This window comes from Chenopodium album, chromosome 9 (assembly GCF_948465745.1).
Source record: "Chenopodium album chromosome 9, dcCheAlbu1.1, whole genome shotgun sequence".
Taxonomy (NCBI): Eukaryota; Viridiplantae; Streptophyta; class Magnoliopsida; order Caryophyllales; family Amaranthaceae; genus Chenopodium; species Chenopodium album.
Genome location: NC_137842.1, coordinates 40937817 through 40946295, shown reverse-complemented (window position 1 = coordinate 40946295; position 8479 = coordinate 40937817). Strand labels below are relative to the sequence as shown.

General features: G+C 38.6%; 1 non-coding gene across 1 annotated transcript; it reads right to left on the bottom strand.

The window, feature by feature from the left end:
- Window positions 1-1275: 1275 nt before the first annotated feature.
- On the bottom strand, window positions 1276-1382 carry LOC145561048 (small nucleolar RNA R71). Its single transcript, XR_014093631.1, has one exon. It is a non-coding gene; the product is annotated as a small nucleolar RNA R71 (small nucleolar RNA).
- Window positions 1383-8479: the final 7097 nt, after the last annotated feature.

The following is an 8479-nucleotide window of genomic DNA, read 5'->3' as shown; positions in this document are numbered from 1 at the left end:
ATGGGGATCCATAAATATTATGAAGGGGTAATTTATTGTTGTTAATTGTCAATGCTAGATTAATTTCCTATTGATTGATTTAATGCTCTGTGACTAGATTTGCGTAGATCTTTTATGCATGAGTTTGACAATATTGATTCGAGATTCAACAGATGAGAATTAATGTTTAGGTCTAGTTTCAATAGGCAGGTTTATTTATAAATGGTTAAGTCGAGATTCGAAAGATGAGATTTAATACCGGTAAATTAATTGTTTGATTGTAATACCTAGCGAAAGCCCTTTATGATATGATTAATGTATGTATTAATGATTGATTATTATGTTCTACCCTGGAATATTATTTATTGGTGAACCTATGCCCTAGATCCTCTTATTCATTGTTTTTTCCTTATTCTTAATCTTCGTAGTTTAGTTTCATATTCGAATTTATATATTGGTTACCTAATAATTTAGATTATAATAACTATTTAGGAATAGAAAGACTTGTTTCCCTGTGGATTCGACCCTACTTCCCTATCTACATTAGTTAAAGGACTTAGATAATACTTTTTATTAGGTGATACGACTTTAGCCTGTCAAAATTTGGCGCCGTTGCCAGGGAAACGGTTTTATTTTTATTTTTGATTATTTTTGTAGTCTAGGTTATTTCTTTTTGTCTGATAGAACGTTAGTTCTTTGAGGCAAGTCTCATATTTTCTTTTAGTTTTTTTTTTGTTAATGCCCAGGTGTTCCAGATCAGGGTACGTCCCGTTCGATCCTGAGATCGAACAATCCTTCCATAGACAGAAAAATCCTTACAAGCAAACTCTGGGGGATTATGGTGATAATAATAATCACCAAGATCCTCCAACTGGTTCTAGCGATTCAGAGGTATCATCAGATCCAGAATCAGAGATGACGGCTCCAAAGAACCTTAGTGATTACTCATAACCAAAGCTTACAGATTTTCAACATCTCACTCCCACTCCGACTTTTGATGGGGTACAATTTGAGATTAAACCTCAATTTATAATGATGATAGAGAGGAAGCAATTTAGTGGAGCTATGGGTGAAGACCCAAATCTTCACATTGCAGACTATTTTCAGTATTGTAATACCATCAGGCAAGCCGGGGTCACACAAGACCAAATCAGGGAGATTCTCTTTCCTTTCTCTTTAACTGGAAAAGCTAAATTATGGTTTAATGGATTTAATAGAACCGCACTTGGTATAATTGACTGGGAAACTCTTGTTTTGAATTTTTATAACAAGTACTATCCCGCAGAGAGAACAGTCGTACTACGGAGTGCAATTCAGAACTTTGCCCAAGAAGCTGATGAAACTTTATATGAGGCTTGGGAGAGGTTCAAGGACCTACATAGATAATGTACCCATCATAATTTGGCACAATGGCAGTTAATCCAAGCTTTTACAATGGCATTGGAAATTCATCTAGATTAATTTTAGATTCTGCAGCTAGTGGGAGGTTTATGAATCTTAATGTTGATGATGCAGGTGAGGTTATTGAAGATATGGCGATACATAATTCCCAATATGGGAATCCTAGAGGCTTTGCTAACAAGGGGAAGCATAGTGTTGACTTTGTATCCTTTTTGCAAGCTCAACTAACTTCTATCTGCCAAAAATTAGATAATCTTAGCACTACAAATATAGCTAATGTTTCTGCAATTAATAATAATGCTAATGAGGCTTTCTGTGAAAATTGTGGAATTTTAGGTCATTGGGAACAAGATTGCAGGAGTTCCGTGGAGTAAGTTAATGCCTTTCAAGCTTATAGGCAGAATAGCCCATACACAACACCTACAATCTTGGGTACCGGAATCATCCGTACCATTACTACCGGAGTACTAATGTTCAGAATCCACCACCACAAGAACCACAGGCACCACAACAACAACAGCAGAAATATTACCACCCTAATGTTGGCTAGAAGAACCAACCACAACAACCCTCCTCATCTTCCGACCCTGCTTTGGTAGAAATTAGAGCGATGCTGGTGAATATGAAAAAGCACATGAAGAGTAGAGATGCCTAAATTGATTCAATTCTAGCACATAATAAAATTGTAGATAATCAAATTGCGCAACTTTCTGCTACTCTACAAGCCCGCCAACAGGGAGCTCTGCAAGCATAGCCGACTAGGCCTACGGATCAAGCCTATGCAATTACTCTAAGGAGTGTTTCAAACTACGAAGGGCCCCCTATGCCCAGAGTTGATGAACCTATTTTAATAAATAATGCTAATCTTGATTCCGTTAAACCAGACAATGTAGCTAATAGCCCTGCAGGGGTAACACATAGTATTAATATATCTAATTCTACATTGCAGGGTACGAATCCAGAGAAGATGGCCACTCTAGACAAGAGCAATAATTCTCCAAAGCCAATTATCAAACTTCCATTCCCCAATCGTCAACTGAAAACAAATTTGGATAAGCAATTTGGTAAGTTCCTGGAGATGGTAAAAGATTTGAAGGTAACAGTTCCCTTCACTGAATTAATCACAAAATTTTGCATATGCAAAATTTATGAAAGAAATATTGACAAGAAAAAGATCTATTAGTGAGGTAGAGACAGTAGCTTTCACTACAGAGTGTAGTGCCGTACTTCAAAATAAATCTCCACCTAATTTAAAAGATCCAGGTAGCTTTTCTATCCCTTGTCATATTGGCAATCTAATGATTGATAATGCATTGTGTGATTTGGGTGCTAGCGTTAGTGTTATACCATTATCTGTGTGTTCCAAGTTGAATATGGGTAAATTAAAAGCTACTAATATTACTCTACAAATGTTCGACCGTTCTTTCAAATACCCCTTAGGTGTTTTAGAGGATGTTCCCGTTAGAGTAGGTAAATTTTATATACCTGTTGATTTTGTTGTTCTTGATATGCTAAGGATATGCAAACCCCAATAATTTTGGGTAGACCATTCCTTAACACTGCAGGAGCAATTATAGATGTGAAAAGTGGTAAATTAACACTATTAGTAGGGGACGATAAAACTATTTTTAATCTTAATAATACCCCTAAAATCCCCATGACAGAGGAGAAGTGCTTTAGTGTTAACGTGGTACATAATTATTCTAACAAGCCCCAAGCTCTTGAAAAAGATCCCTTGGAGGCGGTATTTTGTGTTGCATCCCTTTCAAATGAGATAGACAAATGGCAGAAGGAAGTTGATGCAATAGAAAGTGCCCTCTACACTGTCGATCTTGGTTTTGAGGACGAGAAGGTGGAATCAATCAAGCAAGTTGTGGAAATTGAGCCTACGATGAGTGTTCCGCCAGATCGAGTTACAAGTGTTAAATGCGATGAAAATTTGAAGCAACCTTCGATCAAAGAGGGATCCTTAGTGCGTAGCATTGAAGAACCCCCAATCCAAGTCAAGGAGGATCCACCAAATAAGGTGAATTGGCGTCCCATAGGGTATGTCAGGAAGTCGCGTCGTAGCCAAAACACCGCTTGACCGGATGAGAAACCGCCCGACAAAGCGTTAGACCAAGGGTCCTAGTTCTTGAACTTGGTAAGAAGGTCGTGCGGGACCTATATAAACCAGCGCTTTGCGGGAGGCAACCCGTATTTTAATGGTTTTTTAGACTAGTTATTCTTTCTTTTTCTTATGAGAAAAGAGAAGAGGGAATTTAATGAGTTTTATGAGTTTTTGTATAGTTTTGAAGGAAAAGAGTTTGCAAAAACTTGAAGAAAAGAAGAAAGCAAAAAACTTCGTCAAATAGCCTCAGGCCTGACCGGGCGAAGCTTGCCCGACCGGGCGAGAGAGCTGGGTTAAAAAATCAGGTCTTTTCGCCTGACCGGGCAAAGGGCGCCCGACCGGGCGCAAAACTCGTCGTATACGGACATATTTGTCCGCCCGATCGGGCGAAGGGCGCCTGACCGGGCGCGAGAGTAGATGAAATCAGGTATTTTAGATCGCCCGATCGGGCGACTGCTGCCTGACCGGGCGCGAGAGCATAAAAGAAAATAATTTCAGATCGCCCGATCGGGCGGACACCCGCCCGACCGGGCGCGACACACCCTACCCCCTTCTTCTTCTTCTTTCTTCGTTCTTTTCTCATTTCTACCTCTTTCCTCCATAACTTTCTCTCTCTAAAAAACTTAAATCCTTTACCTTCTCTCTAAGTTTTCTTCTCAATTTCTCAACCAAATCCAAATATTTTTACATATTTTTAATCCTCTCTTCATCCTCTACATTTCTATATCAAAATATTCAAGTTCCAATCAAATAATTTTAGACCCATTTTCAAAAAGTCTCAAAAATGGCGGCAAAGAGGGCAAGAACACTTCTAGGGGGAAGCTCAAGCTCAAGCCAGCAATATGACCCGGCGTTGCAACTACCGCATTGGCCGACGATCAAAATAGCAACCCCGGAACAGAAGGAAAAGCTTGAGCAACTCTACGGGCGTGAGGTAATTCCTTCACGGTGGTTACACCGCCCTACTCTAGAAGCATTAGGTTTATATGATTATGTAAGGAGATTTTTGAACGATATTGGTTTGAGGAAATTTGTTGATATGCATTGTGCCACTTATCGTGAATTTCTTTCCTCTTTGCATGTTCATAACCATAAAAATGGGCCAAAATTGATTTTTAGGTTAAATAATAGAAATATTACTTTAACTTTTGTTGATTTTTGTAAATTGTTTGATTTGGAATCTTATTTGCCTCACAAATGGCATGCTGAATACAAAATGGATGATATTTATACTGCTTTGACTGGTTTGCGTTTTAGGTAGGAACGAGCCTCATAACTGTCAAACCAATGAACTTGCTGTTATTGGCCATTATGTGTTCGGGTTCGGGAAGCTTAACATAGCTAGGTAAATCATCCATCACTTAGCTAGGCATGCCACGACTAGTAACGCCGCTAGTACCCCAATCCGTCTAGGTGGCCTTATCACTAGGATAGCTATTAAGAAGGCCGGTTTTATAGAGGCTAGACCCCACCAGATGACCAACTATGGACCTGATACCTACATGACCACTAAGTACCTAAAGGAGTTGGGTTGGGTACGATCGGATGGTGAGCAGACACCCCACTGGTGTATTAGGACTGGGATCGAGCAGCCTTTGCCCATCTTTTCCGTACCTAGTCCTGACTTGACCGCATTTCCCCCCGGGCAAGCATCCTACACATATGACCTTTTAGTTGCCAACGCTAGGGGGCAAGCACCACCAGTACCACCACCAGTTCCACCACCCCAGCCTCAGCCCGAGGTAGCGTTTTCTCCACCTCGCATGTCTCACTCCGTCCCTCATGTTGACTCTGACCTAGTTTGGGACCTTCAGAGTATAGGTCAGGCTTTAGGCCCTATCGAGCATTCGCACACTGACCTTAGGAGGATGGTAGGCTCCATAGACAAGAGGTTAGGGTACCTGGAGAGGAACCAGGGTAGAGCTCTCTACCCTATGTACAATGATTATGCTCGTCGGGGCAACATTCCCGATGATGCTATTTACCCTGACTGGTTTCAGCCTCCACCCTAGGGATACGATAGGGATCCCACTGCCCATGGCATTTATACTGACTATTCTGCCTTCCATGGGTACGACCAGGACATTCTTTCTTGGGACCGGCGGGGGGGAGTTTTCATGCTGACTATTTTGGTGGTAGTTCTTCTGGTGCAGGTGGAGCAGGTGGCAGTGGAGGTGCAGGTTTCGGCTCCATGAATGAGGATGATCAGGACTAGCTATGCTGGGCTAGTTCCCGAGCCAATGAGGACATTGTTTGATTCTGGCTTGGGGGAGATTTTAGATTTGGTATCTTTCTTTTTCTCTTTTCTTTTATTTTTGGTATGTTTTCTTAGTTTAGATTTAATGCTTTCTAGATTAGTTTAATTGCTTTCTTATAAATGAAAAGTACAAAAAAATTGAAAAATGAAGAATTAAAAAAAAATACGTTCTAATGAATTGTAAATCATGCTTCCCTGTGCCCCTTACTTGAGAAAATTGTTTGATTCTTGGTATATGATGATAAGAATTGTGGATTAGTTGATCATGATTTAATGTTTGATTGCCTTGAAACCTTAACATGAGTCAATTTTGCCCAACTATTTGTGAATATAGTGCTTGACTAGTTGATTTGGTTAGGAATGTGTGATAGTTCCTGGTATGTCAATGAATTTAAGTATTGATTTGCAACTATAAGTAATGTTTATATGATTCATTATTATGCACATTGTGGAGGACGAAGGCGTTCATTCTTTTAGGTGGCCTCCAGATGATTTTAGATACATTTGTTCCCTTTTTGCTACCCATGTTGTTGCCTTGACGTTTTGTTGTTTATTACCAAATTACAAGCCTATTATTCCCCATTGGTTACTAGTCCCAAGCTTGGCTTGGGGGAGCTATTAGTGAGTGAGGTGAAGGAGTTTGTAGTGTGCTTATTATTTGCACAATTTGGGTAGGATTTGAGAAGTTGTTTTGTTTTTTATCATGTTTATTTTTGATGAGTTTGAAAGTTATATTTTCTTGAGAAAAAAATAAAGTATGATGTTATGAAAAAAAAGAGAAGTTCAAAGAAAAAAAAAGTGAAAAATAAGTGAACTTCAAAAGAAAAAAAAAGGAAAAAAATTGTTTAATGTTCAAATGTTCTAGTTGAAGGTTGATCAAAAGAAAATTTTTTGAGCTTCAATGAAATTTCAAGTTTGGAAAATAAAGTTTGTTTATTCACTCCACTTCTTCATTATTATATTTTTATGAGTGATATTGTAAGAGTTGGGATTATTTATATTGTTTGGAGTATATATGGTGGATGTTAGAATTGGTTATGTAGGAGATGTTGATCATTATTTATTTTTATTGTGGATTTTACTAGGATTTGCTCCCTTAAGCATAGCTTTTCTCTCACTTATTCCCAAATGATTCCTACCCTTTACCCTAGCCTTACATTACAAGATTTAACGACCTTCCGACCTTTGTGCATAGAGTTGTATGAATGTGAAATTGTTGTTTATCAATGCAAGTTGTGATTTGACATATTTCGAGTCGACTAGTAGATTGAGTGTACATCGTTTTATACACACGAGAGTGTGAGTTGGGAGGGCATTTTTCACATAAAGGGGTTGGGTGGAGAGCGATCGAGTACATCTTTTACTCGCCACATAAATAAGAGTTGAGTGTGTGAGCACTAGTCTTGAATTCTATATGCTCTTGTGGTTTGCTCTATTTGACAATTGTTAGGGAAGAAGGGCAATTGGATGGATTTGATTGGTTGATTTTGAAGCATGTTTATTTGATTTACCCTGAATTGTTTGTGCTTGATTTTTACTTTTTGGGGTGAAGCATATTTATTTATTCATTGATGAGATCTTTGCTTAGGGACAAGCAAAGGTTTGGCTTGGGGGAGTTTGATGTGTCAATTTTATATAGTATTTTACCCCCGACCCTTGGTCATAATTAGTAGTGTTTTTGGCTCTTTAGAGCCACTTTTATTACTAATTGGTGTTTTCTAGTGTTTTCGTAGTTTTGGTTGAGTTTTGTAAGAAATTGCACTTTTGGAGCATTTTCCCGAGATATTATGGAGCAACTACAAGCATTGGAGAAGCATGACTAGTTTTTATAGCCTATGGCCGGTTAGAGACATCGATCCTGTGATTAAGGGCTCGGTATATGTGATACCGGGGCATTTGGACCGAGTATTCAAGACCCGAAGAGGAAACCCAGATTGGCCCGAAGAATTGGAGCCCAATCGTAGTCCAAATAGTGGCCCAAGAGAGCCGCCTGGCCGAGCGCGAGAAACGTACCTGAGGGAAAAAGGCGCGCCCGATCGGGCGATGCCTCGCTCGATCGGGCGATGCCTCGCTCGATCGGGCGCGTGTTATTATTAGGAGTTAATTTTGATGTTAAGTTTGTTTTAGTTTAGGATTCTTACGGAGTATAAATACCTTTTTTTGTAAAACGAGTTTAGAACCTTTTCTTAACCTTTCTTTACCTTCTTTTACTCTCTCTTAATTACTTCTTAGATTTTATCTCTCTACTTAGCCTTTAGATTAGTTTCTCTCTCTTATACTTTGTTCTCAACTTGATTCTTAATTCCAGATTTATTTTTGTAACGATTTCTCTTCTCTTAATCTTAGTTGTTTACTTTATTCTTTTGATCATGTCTTGGTTGATTACTTTGATTAGTTTAGTTTTCATTATGTGTGAGTAGTTTTATTTCTAGGGTTTATGGGGATCCATTAATAATATGAAGGGGTAATTTATTGTTGTTAATTGTGAATGCTAGATTAATTTCCTATTGATTGATTTAATTCTCTATGACTAGATTTACGCAGATCTTTTTGCATGAGTTTGACAATATTGATTTGAGATTTGACATATGAGAATTATTGTTTAGGTTTAGTTTCAATAGGCAGGTTAATTTATAAATGGTTAAGTCGAGATTCGAAAGATGAGATTTAATACTAGTAAATTAATTGTGTGATTGTAATACGTAGCGAAAGCCCTTTATGATCTGATTAAT